This window comes from Lissotriton helveticus, chromosome 11 (assembly GCF_964261635.1).
Source record: "Lissotriton helveticus chromosome 11, aLisHel1.1, whole genome shotgun sequence".
In the NCBI taxonomy this organism is placed as follows: Eukaryota; Metazoa; Chordata; class Amphibia; order Caudata; family Salamandridae; genus Lissotriton; species Lissotriton helveticus.
In genome coordinates this window covers 619,532,883-619,542,222 of record NC_136072.1, presented here as the reverse complement: position 1 = coordinate 619,542,222, position 9,340 = coordinate 619,532,883, and positions in this window count along the sequence as shown.

Here is a 9,340-nt window from a genome sequence, read left to right as displayed (position 1 = left end):
TATGATTAACGTTTCCATGTTGATATGCGGCTCCCATGATAAATTGAACAAAAGATGAATCCCCAGATACATAAAGGCATTTAATCTCTCCAATACCACATGCCCCAGTACTAAGTTTCCCTTATATTTTTCAAGATGATTAAATGCTATACGTTTGCTTTTGGCTACATTAACCCCTTCGACGCTCATGACGAGCCCAGCTCGTCATGGAGTTTCCATTGGTTTCAATGGAAATTACATGGGAATCAACAAATAGGCTTAGCATCCAAGTGGTTAATCACTAACCTTGTACTGAACAGAATACACTAAAACTGGTTAGTAGTTTTTGCAGGTCACTCTGTGTTTTCAAAATCAACAAGGTGTTGTCTGCAAACACAAGTCTCAGTGTCTTTAAGTTAGATATAGAAGGGGCATCATTTGCGACCTAAAATAAAGGTGTACCAAACCATTTAGATATAAACTAAATAGGGTTGGGCCCAATTCACATCCTTGATGGACACTTTTCAATATCAGAATCTTGTCAGTCAATTGGCCCTGTGAATCCCATCATATCCGAGCAAAGTTCTTATCATGTAACCTATAAACAAGGACAATATATCAAGAGGCATTCCCATCTCTTTAAGGATCAGCCATAGCCTTGAGCGTGGAGCCAGGTCAAAGGCAGATTTAAGATTGGCAAAACTGACATATAGGTTGCCCCTGCCAATCAATTCTGTCTTCCAATAAATTATAGCAAATCAGGAAACCTGGTCTAAGGTTGATGTTTTAGCTCAAAAACTATCCTGTAATGGGCTTATAATATTCTTCTTCTTGAGCCAATGCTGAACTTTTACCAACACTATGCTGCAGAAGATTTTTCAATACAGTCAAATAGGCTGATAGTCCTGTACTTGACTGGGAGCCTCTTGTTACCCCTTTTATAAACTGGTATTACCTCCGTGTCCTTCCATGATTCGTGAATTAGAGCACCCATAGCTATGGAATTTGCGAAGATTAGCGGGTATTGTGTCCAGACATCTAAGTGATGAACAAACACATCTACTGGGAGACGATCTGGGCCAACAGCTGTACCGTTTGGGAAAGTGGCCAAATAATTAATCTGCTAGAGAATAAGGCAGTGTGTTAGAATTCAAAAGAGTGCCATTCAGAAATCCCTCAGCAGGGGTTATGTTATGTTATGTTATGTTAATAATGATTTATTAAGCGCACTAACACCGATTGGTTTCCTGGCGCTAACAAAAGACAGGGGACGTGACTGACGGAGGGTTTAGATGGAATTATTGGTATGCTTGTATGTAAAGCCAGGTTTTTAATGCTTTCCTAAATGACAAGAGGTCCAGACAGGACCGAATCTCCAGGGGAAAGGAATTCCACAGACGGGAGGCCAGTGTTCCAAATCTACAACCACCAGAGCGTTTGCGTTTAAACGACGGTGTCTGTAAGAGGCTCAGGTGGGCAGAACGCAGATTTCGGGGTGGGACATGCTTAATAATTAGTTTGTCAATAAACTTGGGGCTTTTACAATGGAGGGATTTAAAAATTATGCAGCCTATCTTGAAGATGCATCGCTGGACCACCGGAAGCCAATGAAGTTTCATCAACAATGGGGTGGCAGGTTGCCATCTGGGTTTGCTCAGAATCAGTCTGGCAGCATAGTTCTGTACCATCTGAAGACGTTTCAGGAGGAATAGGGGTAGATCCAGATAGACAGAGTTCACGTAGTCCAGGTGGGATATCACTGTCGCGAGTATCACCTGGGTAATGGCTTCCGGTGTTAGGAGTCGCCGCACCTTCCGAATTTTCCTGAGTTGGAAAAAGCACTTGGAGACCACCTGGCCCACTTGTGTTTTCAGTGAGAGATCACTGTTCAAGGTGACTCCAAGTGTCTTTGCCGAGGATGAGGGAATAGGAACTTGGCCCAGGTCGATGGCCAATAATGTGAGCCCTAATACCTAGCGCTGTCTCTACTGAGGACCAGCTCGGTTTTTCCTGGGTTCAATTTTAGATGATTTTGGTCCATCCAGGCTTGGATGAACCTCATAGTTGACTGGAAGATGGAAATCGATGCTTCAGAATTATCGATTGTAAAGATCAACTGTAAATCATCTGCATAATTGAACACCGTCACTTGTTGATTTCTAAGAGCCTGAATCAAGCGAAGGATATGGATGTATGACGTTACATCGCATACTTTTACAACGCCTACCTTTACAACGCATTTTTTACAACGCAACATCCATTACAACGCATTCCATTACAACGCATGCATTTACAACAAATTTTTAAGAACTACCTTTACAACGCATTCCATTACATCGCATACTACCTTTACAACGCATACCATTACAACGCATAACATTACTTTGCATTTAAGGTAAGTATTGGATAGTGTAGGGGTAATAATTACTATTCTAACTCCAGGGGGTGCAACAGTAGGGTAAGTGTTGGATAGTGTAGGGGTTAAAATTACTATTCTAACTCCAGGGGGTGCAACAGTAGGGTAATTGTTGGATAGTGTAGGGGTACTATGTGTTGTAATGCTATGCGTTGTAATGGTATGCGTTGTAATGACTGCGTTGTAATTACATGCGTTGTAGTGGTGTGCGTTGTAGTGGCATGCGTTGTAATGACTGCGTTGTAAATGCATGCGTTGTAATGGATGTTGCGTTGTAAAAGTTTTGTTGGAATGGTAGTGCGTTGTAAAAATTGCGTTGTAAAGGTTGTACACCGAAGGATATAGATGTTGAACAGGTGGGGCGACAGGGAAGAGCCCTGTGGAACCCCACATGTAAAGGATTGTTTAGCACCGACTAGTTCTCCAAGTCGGACTGCCTGGGAGCGGTTCTCCAAGAAGGACTTCAGCCATCTGGCAGCTGTGCCCTGGACTCCGGCCTGGGTGACACGGTCGATCAAGATGGTATGGTCGACCGTGTCAAATGCGGCCGACAGATCCAGGAGCACCAGGGCCTGGGGGGAGCATTTGTCTACACCGTCTCGGAGGGTGTCTAATACCGCAGTAACCACCGCCTCCGTAGATTGGGCAGGGCGAAACCCCGCCTGGTGGGGGTCGAGGCTGTTTGATTCCTCCATGAAGTTGGAAAGGCACTTGGCTACATGAGCCTCCATTACCTTCGCGAGGAAGGGAAGTAGGGAGATCGGGCGATAATTTGCCTTGCAAGTTTGATCGGCCCCGGGTTTTTTAAGAAGTGGTATGACCGTGGCTTCCTTGAAGGCCAAGGGCACTAACCCGGAGGTTAGTGAGTCATTCAGGATGGTGAGTGCAGCGGTGGGAAAGGCCGAGAGGCAGTCTTTTAAGATATATGGGGGACATCTGTCTGACGGGGCTCCAGATTTGATTCTTACTAGTAGTTCCTGGAAAAGTTCCGGGGTAATAGGAGGGAAGCTGTTAAGAATGTCAGTGTTATTGATGGAAGCTGTTATCAGGGCTGTGGGACTCGAGGATTGGTGGATGCTGGCTTTTATGTCCACGATTTTCTCAATGAAGTAGACATTAAGTGAGTCACAAATGGTCTGGGTCGGTTTTAAGCTGGGACGGACACTGTCAGGATTTGTTAGCTCATTAAAAATAGAGAAGATGTCTTTAGATCTATTAGTTGAGTTAAGAATGCGGGCAGAGAAGTAGGGAGCTTTGGTGGAAAGAATGGACTTCGTATATTCTTTCCTTGCCGTGGGAAATTCTCTCTTTAGGTCCGGGGCATAATTGCGATGCCATTGTCGCTCCAGTTGGCGCACTGCTAGCTTCTTAGCTTTTAGTTCAGGTGTGAACCATTTTTGGGCATCTGCGCGCCGGGCCAGTTTGACTGTCTTAAACGGGGCATGAGTGTCGCTTGCTGCTTGTAGCCAACCAGAGAGGTTGGCTTTGGATACATTGATGTCGGGGTGGGGTGAAGGGATAGTGTTGGCCAGTGTCTCTAAAAAGGCTGGTCTGTCAAGGGAGTTCCATTTCCTCGCTTGGCCTCCTGCTACTGTGGCGGTTGTCCTGGGAGGGGAGTAGACAAGGTTAAATTTGAGGAGAGAGTGATCAGACCATAGGCAAGGGGTGATGATTGGAGTTGTAACTAGTGAGGCGTTAGTCCAGACTTGGTCCAGAATATGGCCTTTACAGTGGGTAGGTGATAACACTCGTTGAGAAAAATTTAAATTCGTAAGGAGCTCAGTAAGTTCACTCGAGTGAGGGCCTTCCAGGGGGTCATTAAACCAATAATTGAAATCGCCCGCCAGGACAATCCTGGCGTGGTCCATGGCCAGATTAACGATTTGTTCGCTCAGTGCGAGGGGAAAAGATGGCATGGAATTTGGAGGTCTGTATAAGAGGACACAAGCAACCGTCGTGTGCGAGGTATCCAATTTTAGTACCAGGTTTTCTGTGTCCGGTAGGTGCAAGCAGGTCAAAGTTGTGACTATCAAGTTGGAACGAATAATGGCTGCAACCCCCTCACCAGATTTACCTAGGCCACGGTCGGCGTGAATGATGTAATAGTTAGGTGGAAGTGCAGCTATTATGTCGGGGGCGGAATCCGGAGTCAGCCAGGTCTCGGTAAGTAGGAGAATATCTGGTTTGTCGGATTCTAATAGTAGAAAGATGTCCATCTGGTGTTTCACCAAAGAACGGGTATTTATGTAGAGTATGGACACGGAGTGAAAAGGAGAGCTGGGCTCCGCCCGACTGCTCAGGGTCATAATGTTGGATGGAACTATGGAGGGGGTGTCATTGACTAAGATCCCATGTCTCCGGACCCGATTGACCGAATCCATAGACAAATGGCCCTGACCGCTGTTGTATTTTAAAAGGTCATTTCGTGAATATGGAGGCAAATAAGCAGCATGACTGGCCCTAGAGCCCGTTTGGGCGCAGACGGGTGCAGACGGGCTTGCCTTTGGCGCGCCTGCTGCGCTTCCTGGGTGGGGGTGTCGTTTTATACCTCCAAGGGCGGGAGGGGCCGAGCACTGGTCCGCTCGCCTGCTCCTCACCCAAGATGGTGGTCGCTAGAGGACAGGACCCCAGGCAGCGCCTGATCGGCTGCAGTAGGGCTGAGGGAGCGAAGACCGGGTGGCATGTCAACGATAGGCAGGTCGGTGCTGCGCATTAATAAAATTCAATTTTTACGGTTTCCCAATTTTAAAAAATACAATCAGTGGCAGAGACAACAAAGTGCAGGTTCTTTTAAAAACAAGTCAGAAATGCTGCACGCACACACAGGTCCCGGCTTCCGCCTCAGGACAATCACAAACACACTGTCAAAGGGGTAGCAGCCTTGTCATAATATAGCTTCGGTGACATTAACCACATCAAGTGTTGTAGTGGACCCCACTGTTTCTTTGTCAGGGAAATTAGATCAACTGAACCCAGCTTGCTTCTTGTCTGAGAAAAACTAGAATTATCAAGAGATGGTTGAGTAACTTCTAAACTTGGATTATCAACATCATCAGGCAAAAATACCACACTATCTTTAAAAGAGAGACATCTAGGCCCGTTCTAGTATTTGCATACAGACCCCTCAATGTGGCATTATCAGGTAAAGCTGTTAAAGGTTACAGAGGCTAATATATGCAGGTCTTTACACGGAAGGAAGCACTCACTGGCCTCCTTTGTTTGAGGTTTTTGCCTGAAAATGACACCTTAGAGGAAGTGTTAAAAAAGGAAGTAAGGTAGAGCAAGAGAGTGGATAGTAATTGGAGTTGAGAATTCTCCAATTACCTGCTTGTATACACGATAAAGTTTGAACCGTCCCACCACCTCTTTAGAAAATTTCTGGATCTGGGAAGAACATTTGAAGGAAGACGACCCGGCTGCAACAAAAGAACTTAAGGAATCCTGACTCCTGTGACTAGCGCTGCTCTCCAATGCTTAAGGGCTTGGCCTCCTATTTATCTGCTCCAGGGTATCAAAAAGCAGAAGACTGTGGAATTTATGACTGTGATTGTATTTTGTGTGTATCTACGTTCAATCTTGGTGCAAACATTTTGTGAATCAGAACCTATGTCCATTTGTACCTAACCAGAGATTCTTGTCTATCTATACTACTTTATTTCTTCAAATCAGGGAAATTCCATCCTACATGATGCTACCAGGGCATATTCAACCTCAAGTGGGACCATCTCGAGGGAGTTTTGGCAAATTATTGATCTAGATAATTATCTGGGAGCCAGTTACCTTAGCCAAAAATACATTGGGGTAAAACACCAGAAATCCTTTATTAGGTGGTACCCTATGTATGTATAAAAATACTTAAGAAGTATGGTCAGAAGACGTTATTGGGTACCATGGCCCTTACATACCTCTGTGATGCCAGCAGGTTTCTGCCCTCAGTTAGCTTAACTTGGTCTCTGGCTTTCATCAGGGCTTGTTTTAGGATCCCTAAATTAATCTATGTGGTAATGTAAAGGAAAGGATCTACCTCTCCTTGTCAGATCAAAGGCATTTTACCTATTCTAGAGAGGCCCTGTACCAAATGGCTGTACTCAGCGGCAGGGTAGAAATACTGAGGGCAAATCTCCTTGATGAAAGTGTGACAATAGGAGTCGCCCACTCCTGAACAGACCGTAGTGTCAGTGCACATTTCATTTGCAATCTTGATAGGTTGGAAATTTAAGACTTGGCGACAAACCCCTCGCCTTTATAGCTGAAGGTATATTTCAGTAGCTCAAACCTGTCAAAATATCCCAGTGGAAAAATAGCTCTAAAAAGTGATATATGGATTTTGTTTAGGAAAACCCCCAAATCTGCATGCTAGGCCTCATTCTTAGAGCAAAGCTGGTAGCAGATACTAATTATTGGACCTCTTCATTTCTCAATCACTGGGTATTGGATTTTACAGCAGGCAGGAAAGTAGATAACCCCTTTCAATGCACTAAAGCGCTAAAACAGCAAAGTGTGAGTACTTTGCCAACAGGATCGATAAGGGTAACAACAACAGTCGTGAGATTTTTGCTATTGTCAAAAGCTTTCTATCCCCCTGTGCTGAGCAACTGGCAGTGCCCCCCTCGGTTGCTTGGTGTGAGAGTCTCTCTTTGTTTTTTGAGCAAAAAATAGCTGTTATCCAGTCTAGTCTTAGGTCCATCAGCACTATCGACACCAGTCTTGATTCTTCTCCTCTCTTAGGGGTATCCTACCCTAGGTTGATGGAGTTTTTGCCACCGTCAGCAGACGACACCTTGGCAGTGGTTAAATCTTTGAAATCAGGGTCACCGTCTGACCCCTGCCCTGCGCGAGGGCTCGCCGGCGTGGCTGAGGTGGTGGGACAGGAAATCTCACATATCATTAGCCTTTCATTCAAGTCGGCCACTGTGCCATGTGAATGGAAACAGGCTAAGCTGCTGCCTTTGCTCAAAAAAGCCGGCGCTGATCCAGCAGTGCTTGCTAATTATCGGCCGATTTCATTACTCCCTGCTATGGCTAAAATTGGTGAAAAAAATGGCGTTCCGGCAATTGAACGCGTTTGTGGAATCTTCGGGGGCTCTCCACCCCGCCCAATCGGGGTTCCGTGCCGCCCACAGCACGGAGTCTGCATTGGTGGAAATCTCCGAAGCTGTTAGGGAGTGTCTGGACAACGGCGGCAGAGCGACTCTAATTTTATTGGACCTCTCTGCCGCGTTCGACACTGTACCACACCAGCGCCTTCTCTCTCGGTTAGCAGATATTGGGGTTAGAGGCTTAGCCTTGGACTGGCTGGGTTCTTTTCTTTCAACTAGATCCCAGCAGGTCTGGCTTCCCCCGTTTTAATCTACTGCTAAGCCCCTTCGACGGGGGTCCCTCGGAGCTCCACGTTGAGCCCTTTGCTTTTTAATGTTTACCTGACCCCCTTGATAAAGATGGCAGAACAACTGGGGGCCAAAATCATAGTCTATGCTGATGACACGCAGCTGCTGTTTACCTGGCCCAGCGCTGTCCTGGACACGGAGAGGATTCAGTCCTGTTTAACCTCGGTTTTTAATTGGTTAGTGGCCGCACAACTGAAATGCAATGAGGACAAAACGGAAATTCTGTTGTACGGTCTTTTTCCCCCTAGCTTCAGTGAATCACTTTGGCCGGCTGGTTTTCCGCTACCCTGTTCAGTTAATATCCCGCTAAGAATTTGGGGGTCTGGTTTGGAGAAGACCTCCGATTCGAGGCACACATTAAGAAACTGACGGGGGCTGCTTCGGCACACTTAAGGCACTACGGAAGTGTTTCCCTTATCTTCCTGCTACAGCAAGAGAGTCAGTAGCGAGAGCATTAATTCTCTCCCGCCTAGACTATGCCAACGCCTTGCTGAGTGGTTCCCCGGCCTTCCTGGTGGGGCGTCTCCAGGTAATCCAAAATGCCACCGCCAGACTCTTATGCAACATTTCTAGCCGTGTGAGTGTAAAGATCCATATGCAGAGACTGCACTGGTTGCCAGTACCGCAACGGATCATTTTTAAAATTCTCACACTGGCTCACAAAGCTATAAATGGACAAGGTCCGGCTTACTTGAGGAAACGATTTAGTCGCTACACTCCTAAAAGACCTTTGCGCTCAGCATCCCAACATCTGCTGCAGGCTCCACGTTTTCGGCGCTCCCGGCTGGGGTCAGAGCAGCGTCTGCCTGGAATGACCTTCCTTTGTTTTTGCGAGCTCCCTTGAACTTTGGTCCTTTTAAAAAAGCTCTGAAAACCCATTTGTTTAAGATGGCCTTTTAGCTGTTCCCCGGTTCGTTTTTTCTTTCTTTCTTTTCATTTCGCGGCAGGATACTCCGGTAGTAATTGAGCGTGTAATAAAACAGCATATAACATAACATAACATAAAGATAATAACTGTTCATAATTTTCTGAAACACATTGCAAAAATGAGGTTGGTCTTGTACAGAGTCTTGTGGGGGGGGTGGAACACACAAACAAACCACTTACCTTGAGAAGCAATGTCCTCCTCCACTGGTCTTCTCCCTTCCAGGCTGGTTCCATTGCTGGACTAGGAAACTGCACTATGCAATCCTGGCACTGCTCTCAGAGCCTCAGAGCATGAGAGCAGCACCAGGATTGGGTAGAGCAGACTCTCCCAGTGCTCCTAAGAGCAATGTAGGCCTGCACTTTCTTTAACCTAGCTTTCTAAGACAGCTCGGTTAGGAAACTTTAAAAGGTGCATGTCTGGCTGGCTGGCCCAAGATGGCCGACCAAAGAGATATGGCAATTGTTAAGTGCACAGCTCCCTGCTGCCACTTGGTGGAACTGGTCCACCCCATTTTGGCACTCAGTTCAGGATGAGTCGGTTGCTGAAACATAAAATGGTAACAAATACACTTTTTTTAGCCAATTTATTATTCAGCTTGGCCTGAGGCATGATGCTTCTCCGCTCAAACAA